Genomic DNA, 11,771 nt, shown 5'->3' with positions numbered 1-11,771 from the left:
GCCGTCCCACGCCGCTTCTCCTTCTCAGCGGAGAAGCGTGCATGGGGGTGACCCCCACCTAACGACTTCGCCTAAGGAGTGAAATGATTAAGGCGGTACTGCAGCTGAGAATCTCCCGTAGCGGCTTTGTTTAATGAGCAAAATGACTTAGCGCTACTTCAGCCAAGAATTTCCCACGTAATCCAGATTTCAGGTAAGAGGAAAGCTTTTAAAGGTTAAAGAGGCAGGTTGTCTACGTCATGTCATACTCTGTGTGACCAAAAGTGACTTGAGTGTGTGAAACGGCTTAGAAGTAACTGAATTCCAAAAATGGTTAATTCCTCCGCATTCCACGGCCTTTGTATGTTTGGCATGTGCTCCTGTGGAAAGCTGAGTGTCAGTGAACGAGAAAGATCTCGTCAGGCAATTGCGTGTGTGGTGAGGGAAAATTGGAGCGAGCTTGGCAACCCTGAGCGGTGACTGAGTTGGACTCTAAACTGAACTGTGTAAAACTCATCAGGCAATCGGACTGGCTAATGTTGAGGAGGCATTACTGCTCTGCAGATTATCCCAGGAAATGCCTTGGGAAATTCTTGACCCGAAGAATGAGATGGCTGCAGAACTGTGTATATTAGGGTAAAGCCAAAATGATTGTCTGCCCTTTTAACTTAAGAGCTAGAGTATACCATCTGAAGTAGGTTCCTCTACTGTGTTATGATTCACAAAAGAAAAAGCTCAAGTGTCTCAAGATAAAAAACTGAGAGAGAAGAGGGATGATGGTGGTGATGAGAGCCCGCCAGGAAAAAAAAAAAAAAATCATCAAAAGAGAGAGCAAGAAAGAGACAGTAATTGCTTCTACCTGGACAGGTTTAATGGACAGGTAGTTGTAATCCTTAGTGGTCAGCCCACTAAGCCCTTTACATATCCGCAACTTTCTCTGGTGCGTTGTCTCATGGAAGCCAAAGGGGCTGCTGCTCTTGTGAGCTTGTGTCTTGGAGCCTGGGATGTTATGATCAAGCTTTTCTTCGTGTGGCAGTAACTCAAGCCAAGGTTGAAAGGCAGTGAGAGCACCTCAAAAGTGTTTTTACATTAAGTCAGGAGATTGGGGCAGGCAACCAGGAACTGTCTGCTTGAAAATGAAACATAATGTCCAAAATTTATCTCTTATTTCACCCAAAGGTATGTGGATGAATCTGTAGTCTTTTGTCAGAATACCGCTGCTTGTGAGATTTTCTCATTTGGACCCATCTTTAAAGAATGCTTTTAAAACATGAATTCAGCTTTGAACCATCTGATCACACAGAAATATACCACAGTGATTGAGGTCAAAATCTGACCCATAATTTCAGCATATCCTACACTTCTAGGTTCAAATTCTTACCACCGTGTGTAAACCTAGCTTTGTTGACTTCTGGGGAGCTAATACCAATTTACACCCTTATAGCTGATGTCGGAATTTGACACTTAGGTCTGCTCTAGCAGGCAAGAGATGACTGACTTGTTGAAACACTTTTAATGGAATTTACCTGTTGTCATTTGGATGTGTTCAAGAATGTGATCTCTGTTAAAACTGGTAGCCAGGTCTTGGGAGTGCATGGATGTCCTACGTGATTAATCTGTCGTTCACTCTGTTGCCATGAATCCTGGAGTCACATCCTTTCCCTTACTTTCTCTTGAGTTCAGAGTCCTTTTATATTTTCATTGAATATTAATTGCAAAGTATGTTTACAACTCCGAAGCTTCTTAGAATTGCTTCATTTGAGACTGTAAAAAAAAGTAGTTGGAAAAGAGTAATGGATATCCAGTAAGTATTTGGGAGAACGTTGATAATGGTTTGACTTCTGTGAGTGTAAATGTGGTCTTGCTCCACTGTAGTCATTGCCTCAGAATTAGTTAATATGTTCATGACACCCTCAGAATTTGCATAATTAATTTCTATTGCAGTACCATTCATTTAATTGGTGATATACATAGAATTAATTTGGACCTTTGCAGTTATTGTACACAGAATAATTTTGCTTACTGCATTAAGCCTTCATGAACAACGTCAGAGCTTTTTATAAACTCTTTATTGCCTTGACAAACAGATTAGTTTTCAGTGGGGGGGTGGGACTGAAGTATTGACAAGAGTATGGTTTCTGAAGCGCCAATGTTGGAAACAAAAACTGAGGTAATGTAGAGCTGGATCTTCAACTTGTCTGAGCTCTGGAATAGCTCATATTTTATACTAGTTGAGATTATTTTGCTCTCTTCTTGCAGTCAGTGTCCTCCTTCTCAGCAGAAAGCTGAAGAGCAAAGTGAATGCCATATCATATCATTTCACAGTGTTTCACGTCCATAAGCATAATGATAAAGTACAAGAAAGAATAGCATTCTGTTATGATAAAAATATGCAAATTTAAAAAAAAAAGACTCAATCAGTGTGGTTTCAAGTGTGATTTGATTCTTGGGCAAATCACAAAGAAATACAAAGTTGCTATAATAGAAGAAGTGAACTTTTCTCTAGATAAGACCTTCTGTCTAGAATCTCTTTACAATGTTATAGCCTAGCACACAGAGGTTTGGTTTTTTTTTTTTTCATTTAAAGTTACATAAATAGAAAAAGGAATCTTAATAACCTATGTTGAATTTGTAATTTAGGGGTAATAAGACAGACAATGTACATCGGGATGCTACTACTGAAGTGCATGGTATTAAAACCATTCACACCAGTTTATCTGATATGTTTTGGTCACATGGAAGGAAAGCTTTAAAAATATACAATATACCTTTTCATAAAATCATAAAGTATAGGAATATAAACGTATAAGTATATGAAATATCAACTTCATGGCGCGGCATTGAAGACACAGAGAGTTGGGTGGTTTATTACTATTATTATCATTTTACAATTTAGCAAAGAACTAAAAAGCTTTTATGACGCACAACATTCTTTTGGCTTGTTTTTGGTGGAATTAATTTTGCCTACCATCTGAAAGGTAGACTTTTAGTCCAGGTTTGCTGCTTAGGTCCTTCCTCTGTTAAATAGAAGATCTCATTTATTTTAGGATTATGTGAGTCCCCTCCTAGAGGTGCTCTGTGTTTCCTAAAGAAACAGCTAGCTAGGTTAGGTTTAGTGGCTAAAGTCGGATGAGAAGGATCTCCCCACTGACGACTTTCTGTGCCATGTCCTCTGTCGGCATTTGTTGAGCTATCCGTAGGGAAGCTAATGGTTAGCTCCCAGGGGAGATAGATACCTGTCGGAGAAGTGCAGATTTGAATGCAGGGCATAACCCTTTCCCTCTGGGCTGGAATGCAGGACATCATTGTTCGGCAAAGCTATGTCATGTTTGTGAGTCACTCAACGTAAATTACAGTTAAAAAATACGTTTGTGCATATGTGCTTGACAAGGATACCCTGCTTATCGGTATTCTTTCTTTGCAGGCATATTCCCTATGCAAACCACGGCTGCAAGCTGCCTGCATGCACAAACCGGATTGGATATTTTTTATCTTTGAAGTTCTTGCATCAAATGCAGACCTATTCCCATATCAGAAAATGTGTGAGAAATTGCAGTGTCTGATTAATGGATAGCTAGCTTACTGAGCTGAGCCTTAACCCCTTAATATGCAGAGATATTTGTAGCTAAATTCCTTCTGAATTATCATGGCTGCACAGCGCATTTGTTTACTATTAGTCAGATTTCAGGGTTGGCAAAAGGTACTCCAGTTTGATGAGAAGAATATCCTTTAAAGGAATTAACTGTAGTGACAGGATTTTCTTATGGGAGTTTCATACAGTTTTGTACTACAGTAATACCAGCGAAAAAGGGAAGCCATTCAATAATTTTAAGCCTTTTTTCCCTAGAAAGAAAAAACATTTATTTTTAAGAAACAGCTAGAATTTGCAGCAAAAAAAAAAATAAAAAATAAAAAAATACACCCACCCTCTATTCCTGAAACTAAAAACGTTTACTGTACTTCAAAGTTCAAGGGGTTTTCTTTGTCTATGAAGGAATAAAGAGGAAAGGAATAAAGAGGAAAAAACCTGGTATTTCCTATCAAAAGCCTTTTTCATGTGCTTCTTTTGTCAGCAGTGGATCAAAGGTAACCTTAGATATAGGCACCTAGTCTCTGCCTCAGTAAAGTATTTCTAGTCAGTGAATCATTAGAGCATGTATTCAAATTCAAGCGTGTGGTAGAGTTTCCTCGGTTTTCATTAGAATTCAGAGCATACTTGTGGACATGTGTTTTCAAATGTTTTACTCAGCAGAGGTGAGCATAAGTACATATGTTTGTACATTTATATACTGGGACCTTTGATCCCATGAAGCGAATGAAAGCTGCTCATTTGCATCCGTTAGCAGCCTGTGTCCCAGTGTGTTTTTGTGTGTTGTAAACAAGCAGCTGCAGAGCTTATATTCCTCTCAAGATAATCGGGGATGAAGTAAAAAAAGAGACTTAAGTTTATGTTCACCTATCAAACAGAGCATCTCTCATCTCCAGCATTAACTTCGTATTACACAATCAGGCAAGACTCGATTATACACAAGACAGAACATACACCCTTTACCACAGCATGAAACCACATTTGAACAAAATGCCATATCACAGACAAGCCTTTACTCTGTTCTTTTCTTCTTTTAATTAGGCAGAGGCAATCAATTATTCACAGGTCCATTAGAGTGCTCTTAATTATGCCATTACTTAATATTGCATAATATCTTTTAAGCATCAGGGAAAAAGGCATTGAAAGATCTGTGCAATACATACCTGGGTGTTGCTGGCAGTCGTGGGGTAGAGAAAGTGAATAACGTGTATTAAAAAAGGACTGTGCTGCTGTTATACAACTTGAAAGATACACATTTAAAATAACTAAGAGAAGTGATGAATAAACAGTAATGTGCTTCTGAGAAGGTAGATCATCTTTGTGCTAGGAAGTGATGTGCCTGGGAGTTTCTTAAAGGCCCAATTGCTTATGACGTAGAGTCTAGAAGGGGCTGAAATATAAAATAAAAAGCCTGTTTTGTAATTTCCAAAGCCCTCTCCATATTATCACAACATATGTAGCTGTCTGCTTTTTTCTACTTTCACAAAAACTGATCCTATATTACAGTTTATCTGTGTTATGAACTTGGCCTAGATTAACGAGATAAGACAAATGCTGAACTTCCCTCTTGAACTGTGAAATAAAAACTGCTAGCATTTAGTTGTTCCCTTATTCTGCCGAAGTATCTGCAGCAGTTTGACGCAGCAGCTGTGCACATTGTGCAACATACAGAGGAACAGGAACACTTTAGGAACAACACAGGCTAGAAGAGATTCTGTTTCATGTTGAGGAAGGAGACTGAATAGCTAAAATTGCCTGGTATAGTTATTTGGAGGCTTTTATTACAAACATTGCCTTGGGGGCAGGGAAGTAAGATGTCTTGCCAAGAGATTATTTTGAGCAAATAAAATGATCTATGAAGTTTATGACTAAGAATCCTTGCCACGCCCCAGTTGAAACTCCCATGCAGTCTGCTACTTAACGGAACTGCAAGCTGCACGATGTACATACAAGAGATGAAAAGTGCATAGAAAGTACAGGCACATTTTTTGCAGTTTCGGATTGTGTCTAGCCCTTTCTTTATCCCAGAGGTCGTAACAGCAGTGCCGAATCCTGCAAAGCCTTTCCCATTCCCGTAATTTTTAGATATGCCATTAGCCCCGTTGACTTGCTTGCACAAATAAGGACTACTGACATGAATAAAATTCTTCAGGATCAGTTTCTTACGCTGCCTTATTAGAAGTGCAGCCTGCTGTGACTCACACCTTCTAAACTCAAATCACATATAGCATAATACCTATGGCAAATACAGTCATCTCCCAAACTGTGTCATGTTAATTACTATTGGGAATGGGAGGAAATGCTGAGAAAGTTGTCTTTGCAGTTTGTTTGATACCATAGCGTTGCCTAGTTGCACAGCATGTGGAGTAGAGTAAGCTGTTCTGGAGAGTCATTCAGGAGATAAACAAGTGTGATATGTAGCACATAACCTGCCTCTCTCCCCTGAAAAAAGTAAAACAAATCTTTCCCTCTATCCAGCCACCTCTACATTCACTGAAACAAAAATTCTTAGAAGATCTGAAATAGGACAATCTGGCAACTCCCAGTAACACTAGAGAAACCAAATAATTTGATCTTCAGTGAGGAAAACTTTTTATGGCCCTTTTGAGGCTAAAGGCTTGGTCCACAAAAAAGAACTAAAGCTCAAGCACTGCTCTACAACAGTTTTGCCTAGGGATGCTTTCACTCGATATTAGGAAGTCCTCTAGGAAATGACTGTGGGACATGTGGGCCTTAAATTCACAGCCTAGCATGTTCTTTTATAGCCTTCCTTTGTTAGCAAGCACCTCAGTCTAATGAACGTGGCAGTGGAAACAGTAACTAGGACCTGAGAACGTAGACATCCAAATTACTTTATCTTTGATTTGAATGAAGTGGAGCTAGTAGGGGTAGATTTTTTCTGCCAAATTGTGTGAGGAAATGAGGCATGTGTGATCATGCTCTATGTTTGGCTATAGCTCTGTAACAGACCACTCTCTCCCTCCCCACCTGATAACTTTAAATCTGTTTTCAAACACAATTTTGGCAGATGAGCAGAAATCTTAAGGAAGTTCTAACAAGTCACATGAACATTGGCAGCTGGGTAAAAAAAGACAACCCAAATTGCCCAGGTAAAAGTGTTAGCTGCTTCTATGAACGAGTCAGCTGCCAGATGGCCAGTCAGCCGTTCCATCCATGCTCTTTATTGGCAAGCACTCTTAACCAGCCCAAATGTTTCCTTCTTTACTCCCAGACAATATGCAGATGAAGTCAGCAGGGAACTGAGGATATAGAGTAGATAGATGAGGTTGTCAATATAAGAAGGAACCGTGTCTGTCAAATGGCATCTCAAAGCACAGAGGGCTAGGTGAGGTGAGAAGATGTGCAGCATGGCATGTAAGTACAAAGGAGCCCAAAATGCTACTTGTTTTTGTAAAAATTCTGTGTTGTAGACTATTCTAGAATGATAGCAGCAATGTGAGGGAAAAGAATAGAAAAATGGGATTGAGATATCAGGTGACTGTCTGTCTAATCCAGTCTTCTACAGTAAACCAAGCTCAAGTATAGTAGACCGTCCCAAAGGGATAATTGCCCAACCTGTTTTTGTAAACCTTTTGTTCAATGAAATTCCACAGCTTCCTCGTGCAGTTTGCTTACACCTCTCTACTAGTAGAGGTGCTTTCATGATACAGTTTTCTTTACTGCAAGTTGCTCTGATTTCTTCTTGTCCTTCCTTCAGTGAACATAGAGAGAGATAGGTTACTGTCCCCTTACAGGCAATCTTTCACACATGAAAGCCTGCTATCATGTCTCTCCTCAGTCTTCTAGACTAAACAAACCCAGTTTCTTCAGTCTCTCTTCATAGGTCATATTTTATGAACCTCTTCTTCTCTACTTCGGACTTTATCCAGCTTTTCTTTAGCTTTTTGAAAAGTATGGTAACCAAAATCTTATGCAACACCACATTCCAGCTGAATCCTTACTAAGACTTAGTGAAAAAAATTACTGTCCTTTATATAGTACATTCCGCATGGCATATGCTGGCGTGACAGCGGTCTACTTTTTCTTTCCTTTAATTCTAGTTTTGTAACAGTGTCATATCATTAATCTGTATTCTGCCTGTGGTTTAATACAGGCCTTGGGTCCTGTCAATGTTTTTTGTTGTCTTGCCAGTTATTTTCACATTGTATTTGATTTCTTGTTCCTAAGTAGAGGACTTGGTCTTCACTGTGTTGAATTTCACCTTAGCTATTTTGCGTACAAGACTGTTTATAGGGTAGAGCTCTTTGTATCTGAACATGGTTTTAGCCAACTTTGCCAAGGTAAGTGAGGGCCAAGAATCTGATATACCTCCACAGAGCAAGCCAGGAAAGCTTATCTTCTGTTTGCAAATGATTATCGATATTACAGCATTTATTACAGAAGTATTCAAGAATATTCTTTAAATATTTGTAGAGAGTTATTCAGTTGTGGGTGTGGAAATTAGAGGTATGACGGTTTTGACAGTAGCATTTTCAAAAACAACCACTGCAAGTTTTGTCTTCCTGTAAAAAAACTTTAGCTGTGTCAGCCAAACGTAAGCAATTTGCTTCCTAGGAATTAGCCTGATTTCCTGCAATGGCGAAGGCATCCAAACTTGAAGGCTGTTTGGAAAATTTTGACCAAAGGAACCTATCTCAAAACATCAAGCCAAGGCAGAAAATGGAATGCAATTTGAGTGTCAGTATCTATGAGTATGTGCTATCTTATGTCTTGGCAAAGGGTCTGGAGTAAAATACACAGCCTTGCAGCTACGCTTGTTAACTCAGGCATGGCGCTAACCAGCAGTGTCTCTATACCGCAGCTGGTGCATGTCTAGCTGGCTCAGTCTATGAGTGGAATTAACACAAGACTATCTCCATTGTCCGTTTAGGCAAACACTGAATCTTTGTTTTCAGTCTTATCCTCAATGGGTAGATGAAGCACTGTACTGGCTCACACTGGCAGCCTAACATTTTTCACAAGCGATAAATATCAAGATTTGAGGACACCAACTGCAGTTTTCTCTTAGGAGCTTTTAGCTACCTGAAGTTTCCCTGTGTGGAGTGGTGCTAAGCGTACGTATTAAACGAGCTGACTCATCAATGCAGAGATACTCCTATAGATTACTAACACAGAATCACAGAATGGCAGGGGTTGGAAGGGACCTCTGGAGATCATCCAGTCCAACCCCCTGCTAAAGCAGGTTCACCTAGAGCAGGTTGCAAACTGTTGCATGTGTGTGTGTGCATCCAGTAGCCTTGCTCACATTCTAAGGCATGTACAGATTTAAAAGACATCACTCTTGATCCGAAGTGCTTATCCTTTTTGGACATCTTAAATTCTATCTTTCTGGTTTTCTCTCTTGTCACTGAATTTACTTATTGAGAAACAACTGTAGGCACTGCGTGAATTCCAGTAAACGTATTTTCCTCTTATGGCCCTTCCTACAAACATACTCCGCATGCTAAGAGCCCTAACAAAGCCAAATGCTGGCTTTGTGTTGTGAAAAACTTTTTTTCCATGCCAAAGAAAGAGTATTGTTTAACATACAGATGCAAGAAGACCAGAAGTGTTAGAATGTACTTCAGAACATGAACAGTAGTCACAAACTGGGGATAAAGTACAGCCTCCAATTCACTTGCAGAAACATAAGCAGATAAAGTACGTATATATTGCATCAATAAAGTATATATCCTCAGGGAGAGATAAACAGAGCATTTTTGCTTTTAGATAAAAATAGATGAAAAAGATTAAAATCAGGAAGACATTTAGTTTCTGGGGTTAATAAATCTGCGTGTGGCTTTTCAGTTCATCATATGCTAGAAACCACCCCTGTATTGCTGAATTAATCAGTCTGTGTTGCTTTGTGTTTGACAAGATGTTTTTTTCTGAGCCAGCGATACTCCATACAAAATAACCACTCTACGAACAAGTAGGAAGTCATGTTTAATCAGAGCTTCCAGGAGACAAAACCCAAAAAGGCAGTGGAATGTGGGATTGGCATGAAAAAGTAGGCATTTTCCTTTGTGCTTTACTTTTTTCTCTGTTGTAAGATATGTTTGAGGTCAGGTAGCCCATGTAGGCAAAGGAAAAAAACTCCATAAATCCAAACCCCATTGCCTATGACATGTTAAGGAAAGGTATGTTTGTGGAGAAATTCTCTGAGCAGCTCGTGTCTCTGGATTTGGAATCAAGCAAGTAAATATATGAACTTAAACTGGAAACAGGGAATTCTGCATACCTTTTTGCACCCTAACATGCATGACCATAAGGTTGTGAGAGAGGATTAGCTTTAACAAATTAGAATGTGATAGTAGTCAGATGTTGCTGTACCAGCTGTGACCATGGTTTTGGGACCTGACCCTGAATGAGCTAGCTGCTATTGACTACATCACGATCCACATGTTTTTCATGCGTAGTAGATTGTCAGTCAAAACACTCTTTTTCTTTTTTCATGACATCCTTATTAAGGGGAACAGATTGCTAGCCACATCTTTTTCTGATGGGAAGGAAACATGAGAAGTTTTCTTCATTCAAAAAAGACATTCTGTGTCTTGAATTTCTTCATATATAAACAAGATACTGCGTATATTAATAGGTTAAAGAGGACCGTATAACTGAATACATACAACTGAAATGCAGGAAGTATGTATATAAAGGTTATGGGGTTTTTAATTGGCATACCACTTGTAACCACAGAAAGGAAATTTTGACAGTATTTATAATGCATGCATTGATACGTTTATGGGAGGAATGCTAAATCATGTATGGTAATTAATCTGCTTTTAGAGCCTGTTGGCTTATTACTTTCTCCCTGTAAACGATGCTTTAAGAACACTAGCTTGTAGCTCTTCTGGTCCATTCATGTCTACAGTCATAGACTCTATTTAATTTATTGAAGCTATGAGCAAATACACGTTTTTCTCAGAATTTGCAACCAAACTGAATGTGTTCCCAAGAGGTTTCACATGCAAAATGCTCAGATAAATCTCCGGTCATAAGAATGCTGAGTCGAGACATGACGGTCAAACTAAAGAGCAAGATGGAACTGCACAGGCAGTGGAAACAGGGACAGGTATCCTGGGAAGAATATAGGGACACTGCCCACTTGCGTAGGGATGGGATCCAGAGGGCCAAGGCACAGCTGGAGCTGAATTTGTCAAGGGATGCAAAGAATAACAAGAAGGGCTTCTGCAGGTATGTCAACCAGAAAAAGAAGGTTAAAAAAAGCATACCCCACCAATGAACAAGAATGGCAACCTAGTATCAACAGACTAGAAGGCTGAGGTACTCAACAACTTTTTTGCCTCATTCTTCACTGGTAATCTCTCTCCTCACCCCTCCTGAGTCGATGGACCACAAGAATAGGACCAGGGAGGTAAAGCCCTTCCCACTGTAAGGGAGGATCAGGTTCATGACCACCTGAGGAACCTGAACATGCATAAGTTTATGTGACCTGATGAGACGCATCCCAGAGTCTTGAAGGAATTGGCTGGTGTAGTTGCCAAGCCACTCTCCATGAAAAGTCATGGTAGTCAGGTGAAGTCCCTGGGGACTGGAAAAAGGGAAACGTTGCACTCACCTTTAAAAAGGGTCAAAAGGAAGACCCTGGGAACTACCGACCTGTCAGCCTCACCTCTGTGCCTGGGAAGATTATGGAACAGATCCTCCTAGAAGCTATGCTAAGGCACATGGAGGCCAGGGATGTGATTCGAGATAGCCAGCATGGCTTCACCAAGGGCAAGTCCTGCCTGACAAACCGAGTGGCTTTCTATGATGGAGTGACTGCATCAGTGGACAAGGGAAAAGCAACTGATGTCATCTATCTGGACTTCTGTAGAGCCTTCAACATGGTCCCCTACAACATCCTTCTCTCTAAATTGGGGAGAGATGTATTTGATGGGTGGACCATTTGGTGGATAAGAAATTGGTTGGATGGTTGCATCTGGGGGGTAGTGGTCAACACCTCTATGTCCAAATGGAGACTGGTGACAAGTGGTGTCCCTCAGGGGTCCGTACTGGGACCAGTACTGTTTAATATTTTCATCAATGATGTAGACAGTGAGATCAAGTGTACCCTCAGCAAGTTTGCAGATGACACCAAGCTGAGTGGTTCAGTTGACACGCCAGAAGGACAGGATGTCATCCAGAGACCTGGACAAGCTGTAGAGGTGGGCCTGTGTGAACCTCATGAGGTTTAACA

Source organism: Egretta garzetta, unplaced genomic scaffold (assembly GCF_000687185.1).
Source record: "Egretta garzetta isolate BGI_Z169 unplaced genomic scaffold, ASM68718v1 scaffold2, whole genome shotgun sequence".
NCBI classification, from domain to species: Eukaryota; Metazoa; Chordata; class Aves; order Pelecaniformes; family Ardeidae; genus Egretta; species Egretta garzetta.
The sequence above is the reverse complement of the archived record's forward strand: the minus strand, read 5'-3'. Positions refer to the sequence as shown.